General features: G+C 36.7%; 1 long non-coding RNA gene across 1 annotated transcript in view; it reads left to right on the top strand.

The window, feature by feature from the left end:
• LOC125619451 overlaps positions 1-11328 on the top strand; it is a 15512-nt gene extending 4184 nt beyond the window's left edge. The window contains exons 2-3 of the long non-coding RNA XR_007351012.1: positions 4364-4365; positions 11318-11328. This is a non-coding gene — a long non-coding RNA (uncharacterized LOC125619451). The remainder of the gene's footprint in view (positions 1-4363; positions 4366-11317) is intronic.
• Positions 11329-12694: the final 1366 nt, after the last annotated feature.

The following is a 12694-nucleotide window of genomic DNA, read 5'->3' as shown; positions in this document are numbered from 1 at the left end:
TCGGCTGATATGGGACCAGGTCTAGGGAAGGGCCCTCCTTAGGACTGCACCATACATTGCAGCCACTTCTGCACAGTGGGATAGGACCTCTACTTTCGCCTGCATTGTTTTATAAAATAGAAGGGGGAACTGTGGTGAGCCGTTCTAATTAGACCGTGGCCGCCATTAGAAGATGGCGCCGGCTTCCACTGTGGCCTGTGATAAACAACTCCTAATATGGAGAATTGGCACGCAATCCCTTACCACCCTTTGAGAAAGGTCCACGTGGCAGCTTAAGATTGGTATGCTGGAGGCTTTATTAGGCTGTGCTTGGGCGCTCGGCGACGGGTCACTAGAAGGTGATACATGAATCAAGGCCTGAATAAACTGCTGAAGGAAGAATCCTGTGTCGTTTTTTCCCTTGCCGGCGAGGGGTCGCGGCAGGCTGGGGCTGGGGCTTAGTGGTAGAGCACTTGCCTAGCATGCGTGAGACACTGGGTTTGATCCTCAGCACTACATAAAAATAAACAAATAAAATAAAGGCATTCTGACCATCTACAACTACAAAAAAATTTTTTTATAGTTGTTATATGGACTAACATTATTTATTTTGGACATTGCTCAATTTGTTCTTGGAAAGAATGTGTTTTCTACTGTTGTTAGATGGCATGTACTATATATATACCTATTTACTCTAGTTTGACCATATGTTATTCCAGGGTTTTTTTTGTCATATTCTGATTGTTGTATTTATTATTTAAGATAGGTTATTGAAGTCTCAATTTGTTTTACATCTATCTATTTCTGTTTTCATTCCATTTATGTCTGAATCATTTCAGTGAATACATATGTATAAGTATTATACAATCTTGATGCATTGACCCCTTTATAAAGACTTTATGAAGTCTTTGTGTCACTGATAGCAATTTTTTTCAGCTAGCATTCACTTCTGATAGTAGTATAGCCCTCTTTTGAATACTAGCTTTTTAATCTCTTCATCTCCAATCTATCTTTGAATTTAAAGCAGCAGTCTCTGCTAGACATCTTATAAATGGATCCTGTTATTTTACCCATTCTTCTATGTTCTGTCTTTTAAGTTGTGAATTTAATTCATTTACACTTATTGTGTATACTGATAAAAAATATTAGACGCTTTACTTTCTGAGTCTGACTCATTTAACTTAGCATGATATTATCCAGCTCTATCCATTTGCCAACAAAATGACACAATTTTATTCTTCTTTAAGGGTGAATCAAATATATATATCCAATTTTTAATATTTCTTTTCATTCTCATACATTAGTGAAAAATTCTGCCTCTTTTATTGAGGTGTTGGTTAAATTTGCTTATTTTTATATTACTCTCTCACTCTCAAATTTAATTTGGTTTGCTCTCCATAGAAATCTGATGGACTGTTTTAATTTTTCTTTCTTTACTTTAGAGGTATTATTTCAACATTTAAAGACCCTCATAATCTCTGAGTTTTATCCATTATTCCTATAATTATTCCCCTAGGTTGATTGTTCTATTTCCCTGGGCTGCTTTCAAGACATTCTCCTGGGTTTCTGCAGTTTAACATGAATGTGCCTAAATGTAAATTGGTTTGTTTTTGTTTTCATTATATTTTCCGGTTTGAAGTACATATTTCCATTTTGGATTTTTAAGTGGATATCCTTTACCAAAATTGGGAAGATTGGGAGCATTATTTGTCTTCAATTTATTTTCTGCTTCTTCTGAAACTCAAATGCAATATAATATGGTTCAGAGTTGAATCTGCTATGTTTCTCTGACAACTATGTAATTGTTACTCTACAAATTAGTTAATCTGGATTGATTTAAACTCCAGATTTTGTCTTACCTGCAGTGACCAACAGCTGAAATCCCTCTTCGGTTCTCTCATTCTTTAGATTCTTTCTGCTATTCTTTGCAGGGTCACCCCATGTTTGCATAACTTGGTAGTCAGCAAAGGTTGTTGGTTGTCAACCCTTCTATGACTCATTTCTTTCTAGGATCCCATACCCATTTTGTTAATTGTTCTGACAGCCATAGTCTCTCTGATTTCTGACATTTCATACTACTAAGGTGGTGACTTTCTATAGCTTTAGACCTCATTGGAAAGTCAACGTTTGTAAATCTCACCACCTAATTTCTCCTTCCAATGGAATACCCCTAACCTCTTTGTAGTTACTCTGCAATTCCACGGAACAGGGCTTTAAAAAATGTTTTTCCAAACATTATAATTATTGTGTGGGAAGGCTAAGTTAACCTATTCAAAAATGTATCAATTCTTTTAATTTTAATTATGCTTGTAGCTCATTTCTAGAAATTATATTGGTTATTTCTCCAATTGCCTTGCCAGTTTTTTTTTTTTTTTTTTTTAGTTTCTTCAACATCCTTTTAGGCCCAACATTTTTTGTGTTTATGTACATATAACAGAACCATATCTGATATTATTATGGTCCTATTTCACTTTTCTTTGTTTCTGCCAATTCTTTTTAATGGCTTCTTATATATTTGAGAGTGTATGACTTTTATTACATGCTACCTATTTTCTGTTTTTAGTACTGGGGATTTTTTTATTATTATTATTACTGGTTTAGTGCTTAACCACTAAATCATATGCCCAGCACTTTTAATATTTTATTTAGAGACAGGGTCTTGCTAAGTTGATTAAGGCCTTGCTAAATAGCTGAGGCTGGCTTTGAACTCATGATCCTCATGCTTCAGCCTTCTGAGCTGCTGGGATTATAGATGTGTACCACCACCCCGAACTTCATTTCGATTTTTATGACTTGGGTTGAAGTTAGATGATCTGGAGGATTTCTGCATTTGCTTCTTGTCAATCCTTGGATATACTACTAACGTAAGTTACTCACAATTAAATTCTTAGCTTGGAAGTTTTTGAGCCACCCAAGCAGTAAATATGTCCATGTTTTTTGCTTTCAACTGGGGTTAGGTTCCGTTCATCAATTTAATAAGCTGTAACTTTTTGATATCCCATTGGATATGAGAAAATTTCCCATTAGATGATCTACATTGTACAGAGGCATAAAGACCAAAGCTCAAATATACCCAGTGGCTGTGCCTTAATTTGAAAGCAGCGGCTGACTTCAGTTTGCCCTTCTGGATTTCTGCCTTCCATTGATCTTTAATCTGAAAATTCATTCCTTACTTACCAAATCACTTTTATATTTAAGATTTTTTAAAAAGGAGCTTTATTCATATGCCTCTCCTTGTTTTTGTCCCAAAAAATTAAAGTTAACATACTGTAGTGGCACATGCATACCAATGTTTATTGCAATGCAATTCCTAATAGCTAAATTATGGGACCAGCTTATATGCCCATCAACAGATAAATGGAAAAATAAACCATAGCATATACTTACAATAGAGTTTTACTCAACCATGAGAAAAAAATTATGTTATTTGCAGGAAAATGGATGGAACTTGAGAATATTATGAAATAAGCCAAATTCAAAAGGCCAAGGCTTATATTTCCTGTAGTATGTTCAAGCTACAGGGGAAAAAAGGAAATAGATTATGTGAGAGGATGCATTTTATGGAATTAGAAGGGAGATGGATAAAGTATAGGAAAGGGACGAGTGTGAGGGAAGAGTGAAGGGCAAGGGGAAGTACCAGGAAATGAAATCAACCAAATTTTGTTATGTACATATATAAACATCACAATGAATCCAACTATTATGTGTAATTATAATGCACTAATGAAACAATTACTTATAAAAAATTGGAAATCAGCCAGACATAGTGGCATCCCAGTGGTTCATGAGGTTGAGGCAGGAGGACCGTGAGTTCAAAGAAAGCCTCAGCAAAAGTGAGGTGCTAAATAACTCAGTGGGATCCTGTCTCTAAATAAAATACAAAATAGGGCTGGGGACGTGGCTCAGTGGTCAAGTGTCTCTGAGTTCAATCCCTGGTACCCTCCCCCCAAAAATGTAAAAAAGCAAACAAAAAATAGAAATTATTTTAGTGTCATCGAGTCATAGTTGGTCAGAAAAATCATTACATGTCATATGTTTGAATTTACAAAAATGAATCAAAGTGAAGCTGAAATTTAAAATATAGCTTTATTGAGAGTACATTTAAGGTACTGTTAGAAGAAGGGCTTTAACTTACTGGGGAAAAAAAAATTATTAGACACTGAAACCACATTTCTCCCTGATCTTCACTAGAATCTTACATTGTTGGACAATGCTATAAGTCATTAACCTCTCCATTTTCAAAGCAAAAAGACTTGAACTAGTAGAAGTTAAATAACAACATGCTTAGTAAGTGGTGACAGTATCATTGGAATTCAGGTTTGTTTGTTTAAAAAGTTTGATGTTTTTTCATACACCAATCTAGGTGTTGTAGCTTAGATATAAGGAGTCTCCAAAATGCTCATGTATGGGACAGGCAAGAAACCTTGGATGTAAAAAAGATAAGGTTATGAGAGCCTTAACTTAATCTCTATCCTATGATAGGGAATAACTGAAGGGTAACTGAAGACCAGTAGATTGTGGCTGGAGGAGGAGGATCATTGGAGGTGTACCTTTGGGGACCACACCCTTCCACCATGATGTCCTACTGTACCTCAGATCAGGAGGAATGGTGTCAGTCATTTATGGACTGAGACCTCTGAAACCATGAGCCCCACAATAAGCTTTTGCTTCTTAAATTTTTCTTGTGGGGTCTTTTGTTCACAACAGTGAAAAAGCTGATGAAGCAGTAGGTTTGAACATCAGCTAAGCAAGTGACTTCTTGTATAAATTGGTAGTTTTCTCACCTACAAGATTGGAACAAATAAAACCTATTATGAAAGGATTTATAATACTTTAAATGAGACGATGTATGCTTGTATATATTGGGTAGTATGTGTGAATCATTTGCCAGACAATCTGACACTGGACAATTACAATAAGTAATAGCTATAAATGTGTGTTTCCTACATTCAACATTTGGATGTGTACGTGTTTGCAATTAGACTCATAATTTTGTTGTGGGATGTTAAACAAGTGTTTGTTAAATGATTGCATGAAGATATAAATGATGAACAAATTAACCAACAAAATTTAAATGATGAACAAATTAACCAACACATTATTTACAGTGGTTACAATCTGGGGTAAATATAACTCTATTTTTTCTGCCTTCCTTCGTTTTGGTTTCCCAACCCAGTGGAAAGTCTGTCTGACCCAGAGCACTATTCAGAATGTTTGTGTTCCTAAAAACAGTTGAAACTATTTCCCAAATATTTGTGTTATACTTAGACAGAGCCGAGACTGAGTGGTCTGAGCAATCAAACATTGATGTTGGAAGTCTGATCTTGACATTGGCTCCAAGCCAGTCACTTAACCTTTGGTTTCAAGCTTTTCATCTGTAAAATTAGGATAAAAACACTTACCTGCCCCTCAGGAAAATGTGAAGACTTCTGAAAGTAAATGTCTTCGAGAGTGCTTTGAATGCCAATATGATTCCTGAAATAGTAAACAACAAATCCCTCTCTTTTCCTTCCTACTCCCACTGGCGTTCCCTTCTTCAGTCCTATGGTAAGGTTTGATAGAATCTGAGTGATGCAAAGCCCAGAAAACAGATCTCAGGAAAATTGCGATCTTAATCTAATACGGAATATTGTGGTTTCTCATGCAGGTTACTGTTCAGCCAAGAGTGAAGACAAGTGCTTGAACCTCCTTTATGGTGGGTTTTCTGAGATCCACTTATGAAGGCTGTTCCAATAATAATTTCACCAGAATGTTTATAATTTTCTCCAGGCACAGGGTTGTCCTGGGCAAATATGAAGACACTTTAGATATTTGAAAAACTACCAAGAAAATAAATCTGCTGGAACTGAAGTTCATCTCTAGAGTCTTCAGTGAGGAAACAGAAAACAAAAACAGTTTCAACTGTTTTTAGGAACACAAACAAAAAAACAAACAAAAATAAACAGGGTTTCTGTGGTTCAATTTGCTGAGACCATTTTCTATGGGGACCAGAAAGCCTCTCTCCATGTGCTCACATGCACGTATTGGCCACCATATTTCATCTGGCTCAGAACCAAATAGAAAGCCTCGTCACTTCCAAGTGAACAATCCATTAGAATGTTAGACAGAGGTGGGGGACAGCACAGCACAACCAGATGAAGACGTTGAAATCACGTCTGGAGAAAACTGCTAATTCTATGTGATGAATCACAGCTTGGGGAAATTTCATGAGCTGAAAATGTGGCCACATAAATCAGGGTGGACAAGGTCAGAGAGGATACTCTCAGAGGTGCATAATCTAGAATTTGGAGCTCTGGTTCCATCCTCCATACAGAAATTGAATACTGTGTCAGTTGTCCTGAGCTCTCCCCATGCCTCAGGACTAGTAAATACCCAAAATCTCTCTGTTTCCAGTGAATTTTCCCAAGACCCTATGGTAAGCAGTCTTATGGGCAGCACCGATTATTATCTCCATTATCTTGACTCCTAGGTAAAAATATAATTTGAAGAAAAAGTTTTATCAAAATACTAAGGTCATTACCTCCTTCTGACACAGCATTTAAATGCAATCAAAGAGCACAGGACAATCGAGCTGGTACAATTCTGTTCCCTAGTTGCTGTTGCATTTGGAGGACCTTATAGACTAGTGATACCTATTTTTATAAATAGGTAGTCTTCTGAGTCTGACCTACAGACTTGATTCTGAGCCACTTTGCATACCTTCCTTGGAAACCCCTTAGAACTGAGTAGAATGTCAATAAAATCCACTATATATAAGTTTGTGTTTAGTTTCTTATCACTTGGTTTACCTTCCCATTTGATACCTGTTCTTTTCCTTTCACTGCTTAGGGGAACACAAGCTCTAACCTGAGAATATCAGGAAGTGTGTTGAAGACTGGAGGGTAGGTAAGTGATGAGGTGACAAGGTAATGCTTAGTCATTTGCTAGAGCAAGAAACTGTACAATGTACACACCATGATTGATCATTTTTACACCCTGAGCATATCATTAATTCCCCAAAACAGCAGCTAGTAAAGACTAACTACTTTATTACATGATGCTATCTCTATTGGGATATATGTCTGAGAGAGAAAGAATGTGTGTGTGTGTGTGTGTGTGTGTGCACGCATGCGTGCTCATATGTATATTGTTAGTCATTGATATGTAGAGTCACAGGATCAGAATTACAAAGCAAGAGCATCCTACTACTTGAGGCTTCAGTTCTCCACTTGGGTGTTGTCCTCACTCTGGTTGGAGTCACTACTAAGGGCACTTCACAAACAAAATACCCCTAGTCTGAGTAAAGTAAATCATTTCTGGCAGCAACCATTCTACAAGTAATTGTTCAAAAATTGGACAATAGCCACAGTTGAGAAAGATCAATATTTGATATAGAAATGCTAATTACCCAAATTGATCATTCTCTATTATATACACATATTGAATAATTCACATTATACTCCATAAGCATGTATAAATATTATATGGTAGTTTTTTTAAAGGAAAATATTAAAAGAGTGCTTTGGGAATAAAACATAAATACATAAGTGAGGAATGGGATGATCCTACTTACCAGGAACAAAGATTCAACAAAAAGTGAACAAAACTTGCTGTGTGGAAGCTGTGCTTTCTCTGTTTTATGTGAGTGAAGAGTACAAGGGATGCAGTGGTTCAGGGCCTGATTCAGGGCTTGCCCAGCAAGCCCATGGAGCTATGGGATGCCTTGCATTCTTCTAATACTGTATGTATGTGTGTGCCCATGTGCATGCCACTCACAATCCATGGTGGGTATGTGGGAACTATTGCAAACAGCACCTCGAGCCAAAAAAAGAACAGTAATTTTTTAATTCAGGACAAAAGACTGCCTTCTAAAAATAAAATTAAGGTCAACACAAAGAGAAACAGCACGTAGATTCTCCAAGTTATCTAAAAACAATTAAAATGTGTAAAGTTACCTAAAAATATTCAAATGATCTTTGAACTTTGAGTATGTGATACTATTTGTAGCAACAGGTATGAAAACAAATATGGCCTAATTAGCAAGAAGATTATTGACCTTTAGAAGTGCAGAATCAAGTGAATCTGCGATGGGCAGAAGTACAAAATTTCCCTGAAAAAATGGGACATTCAGTTAACAACTTCTGGATTCTCTGCCAAAGACCATCCACTGTCTTAGCTTGTAGAACTTTAATTCATCTTCATCCTTAGATCCTTCTCCTGATTTTATGTTTTCAAAGCAACTCAAGGCTGTATTAACAGGAGACAAGAATTTTAGCAATGTCAGTTTTATTCTTAGTTGTCACATGAAAGTGATTCCCCATATAATGAAAGATAAAGAGAAGGGAGTCCTGGGGATATAGCTCAGTTTGTAGAGCGCTTCCCATGTATGCACCAGGCCCTGGGTTCAATCCCCAGAACCACATATACACACACACATAAAAAAAAAAATTCCAGAAACACCCAGAAATAATGTTTAAAAAAAAAAGAAAAGAGAAGGGAAATATAGTCATGGCAAGAATTTTAAATATCAAAACTTTATAATAATGTGTCTTACGGTAAGTGAAAAAAAATTGGCTTCTGCCTTTTTTTATATCTATGGTGAAATTTGTTAAAACTCATCTACTGTTGAAAGCTATATCCATTCTTCATGTTTTGATAGAATGCGAGCCAACAAATTATGTGGAACAGCCTTAGATATTGGGGAAAATTACCTAAATACTAATATCTGATTTTAAGGGCTATGTCACTGTTTTTGTGAAAGTGATATCCAGCTCTTATCTTCTAAGAAATAACCATTTCATTTTTATAGTGTATATTTGATATCATTGGGGATAATCTCTGTTTCATTTTAGAATCCCGTTGCCTGTTATGAGAGTAGGGTTGAGGACATTAAGAGTACAATTGGTGGAACTGTTAGAGACATAGTAGAGAAACAGACAAAGCCTTTCTTTCAAGGATCTAACGCATGATTGAAAAAAAAATATAGATATAAGTAATATAGTAATAATACAAGGCAGAAAGAAATAAAACTAATGTCGGTATCATATTTTTCATGAAATGGGAATAGAAAAGAAAAATTGATTTCCTTGCCAAGGGAGAGCGATGAGAAATTGTATAATACGTAAGAGGCTGGAGCTTAGAGATCATTTTCAATAGGAAATGAGAATCAAAGGCTGAGAAACTTTGTAAATTACAAAAGAAAAATTTTGCTTTCGTATTATTTGTAGAGTGAGATGCTCCTATTTGAGGATTGAGGCTGCGCGGCCCACCAAGTACGTGTTCTCTGGGTGCCACAGATGCATGGCCACCTCTCTGTGTCCCCCAGGAAAGGCCAGTCTGAGCTCCAGGTATGGACTTGCATCTGCTTTGGTTCGTTTTATGTCAGTGTTCTGTCTTTAGAACTTTACAGAAATCCTAGGAAGGCAGTATTAGAATCATTTTAGAGGTGAGGCCCTAAAGTCAGAGGGCTAAAGGAATTTGTTCAGGTTCATGCAGTTAATAAGTGGTGAATCCAAGACTGGAACCAAGGTCAGTTCTCCACACAGCACATGCTCCTTTGATTATTCAGCCTTATTCTTCATTGCCAGTCACCATCTGGCTTATCTGCAAGAGTAGAGGCTGGCACATTTACTACTGGAATCTAAACATTATTTATGCATTTGCCATTGAAGCCAATATTGGCAACTTAGGCCTGATGTAAAAAACAAACAAACAAACAACAACAAAAGAAACAGCAATGGCAACAAATGAGTATTGACATAAAAATGAAGAAGCATTCTCTTTCCATGTATCTTACATATTTATTTTTTTCTAATTTTACTTACAAAATTATTTTATAAGGAAATTGAAAACTACAATGTTCCATATTCCACTTTATTACAAAGGAGTCAGACAAGAAATCCCATTCTGATTTTAATGTAAATTCCAAGTGTGCAATATAACTGCTTATGGTTTTAACAACATTTATATATTGGATTTTCTATTGACTACTACCTTGTATTACTCAAAATTTGTACAGCTGCACAATAATGCAATTGTGTTGTGAAACTACCTTTCTGTGTTAAAACAATTTTGTACATTTAATTATGTAGAGTAGATCATTTTAGATCTATGACTTTTATATTAATGGGGAAATCTCATTCTCGTTTAGTTGGTTTATAAACATCCTTTGGAAAATGGATATTTTCATAAAAATTACAAATAAAGAATATTTTTGGAGGTAGACCAACTCAGTCATTGTGAAGTGCTTAGATATTGAGTGCATATTAGATCCATTGGTTGTTGAACTTTTAGTGTTTCACATTAACACAAAGACTCTAAGAAATATATGCCTTGATATAGAGACAAAAGCAAATTTAACCAAAATCATAGCTGAGACCCTTTGCAGCCTCTAACTTTGCTCCCAGCTCAGCATTGAAATAGAATCAGCATTTTGCTGCACCCACAAAAATAGCCAATACTTTTGTCAAAAAAAAAATAATAATAAGGACCATACAACAAATACAGAACACTGAAGGTGCACTGAATTCAGAAATAAGAAAGATACTTAACAAACACTGAGTCAACTGATCAGCTAAAGAGATGGTCAAAGCAGCGTGATTGCCATCCAGGGATTTTCTAATTCACATGGGTTCAAGGTGGGCTCTGTGTAGCTGTGTCTTTCCCTGTCCTTCATGTGAATAGGGCCTGTTTCAAAATTCATCTTCCCTGAACTTTGTGTGATCACCAAAGTAATTTCCAGGATTGGTAGCAGGACCTACAAGAAACCCTGTCAGCCACCATAGTTCTGAGATGATTTTTTCTGAAGACCTGTGACCAACCAATGCATCAACAAAATTTGCAGCAGTACCTACTTTATAGTGGAACTTGCAATGTGAACACTAAAACCTGATGCCAGACTCCCTGGTAGTATCAGCTCACATTCTGTCATACAAGAAAAGGTATAGGCTTACTGACCCCATTTTCCTCATTGACTTGAGCTTAGAGTTCTGTATGTTCCCAGATTAGCATTTCTAGAAAAGTCACTCTGTTTGTTTCTCCTTGAACAAGAAGGAGACCGTGGTTGTACCAAATAATCAAACCAATATAAGACAGATGTAAAACTGACTTATGTAAAATAAATCCTCTCATTTATAGTGTTCCATTTTTAAAAATTATTACAATACCATTTGGTAAATGTACAAAGAGAATTGGCCTATTCCTTAATATCACTGGGGTTTGGGGAAAGGAACAGATAGAGATATCAGTAAATATTTAGGAAAGGGATGATAAGCAATGTTTCAGGAGTATTATATAAATTATTATTTATGATCTTCAAAATCACTCAAATTATTTTTATCTTACATTAGAGGAAACTGAGGATCAGAAGAGTGAACTAATTTGCTGAACTCCCCAAGGATATTATTAAATCAGTATTTGTTGTCTAGTCTGTTCATGTTAAAGGCTGTGTTTATTACAGTACATAGTGTCTCCCTCCCAGGTCAGAGTAAAATTATGTAGAATTACCAGTTTTTCCTTTAAAAGTAACACATTCTGCTGAATAAACTGACAAAGTTTTGAGCATTCATCCAAAGATTTTTCAGAGAGGACACTAGGCAACATTTGTACCCTGGCTTTTGTGACAAGGAGTCCAGGCCATTTGTTGATGCAGCTAAAATTATAAGTAGAGCAAGACAATTATTGTGCTTGGCACCAGACAGAATAGTGACCCTCACTTGGTATTTGATACAACTGGGTATAAAACCTGAGTGGGGGAGAAGAAAAATGTTTCAGTCAGCTTTTTTGCTGCTGTGACCAAGAAACCTGACAAGAACAATTAGAAGAGAAGTTTATTTGGGGTTCATGGTTTCAGAGGTCTCAGTCCATTGATGGCTGACACCATTTCTGGGGGCCTAAGGTGAGTCTGGATATCATGGCATAGGGTGTAGCAGAGAAAAGTAGCTCAGAACTTATCACCATGAAGCAGGGAGAGCTCTACTCTCACCAAGGACAAAATATATACTCCAAAGACACATCCTCAGTGACCCACCTCCTCTAGCCACACCCTACCTGCCTACAATTACAACCAAGTGAATCCCTAGTAAGGTCCTCATGATGCAATCATTTCACCTCTAAGCCTTGGTTGCCAAAAGCTCATGCTTATTTCATAATGTAAGATATGTTTAGTCCATTTTCAAGAGTCCCCAGAGTCCTAACAGTTTCAACACTGCCTCAAACTCCAAGGCTAAAGTCTCCTTTGAAACTCAAGGAGAACTCTCAGTGGGAGCTCCTGTAAAAATCAAGATCAAATTACATACATCCAATATACAAAGGGACAGAGTAAACATGTCCATTTCAAAAGGGATAGATAAAGGCATAGGAGGAAGAGATGAGACCAAAGGAAGACCAAAATTCAGCTGGGCAAACAAATCCTGTAGATGTCCAAAATCTAGGGCACATAGCATCATATTCTCTCCAAAGAGTTTGTGTAGCTCTTCCCCTGTGGCTTTGCTGGTGGCAGCCCACATGGCCTCTCTGTTGGCTTGCATCTGTTTAATTCCTGCTGTTTTCCTCAGCAGACAACCCACATTTCTGTCATTTCTTGGGCTTGGGTGTCTCCACTGCAACTTTGGTTTCCTCTTCACATCTCCTTGCAATATTCTCTTAGGGATTGCCTGTAGGGACTCTGACCCTGATGTACTTCACCTGGCCTCTCAGACTTTTTGTGAAATCTTGGTGGAAGCCTCTATGACCTACT

Source organism: Marmota marmota, unplaced genomic scaffold (assembly GCF_001458135.2).
Source record: "Marmota marmota marmota unplaced genomic scaffold, marMar, whole genome shotgun sequence".
In the NCBI taxonomy this organism is placed as follows: domain Eukaryota; kingdom Metazoa; phylum Chordata; class Mammalia; order Rodentia; family Sciuridae; genus Marmota; species Marmota marmota.
This window is presented reverse-complemented; position numbering and strand designations above follow the sequence as displayed.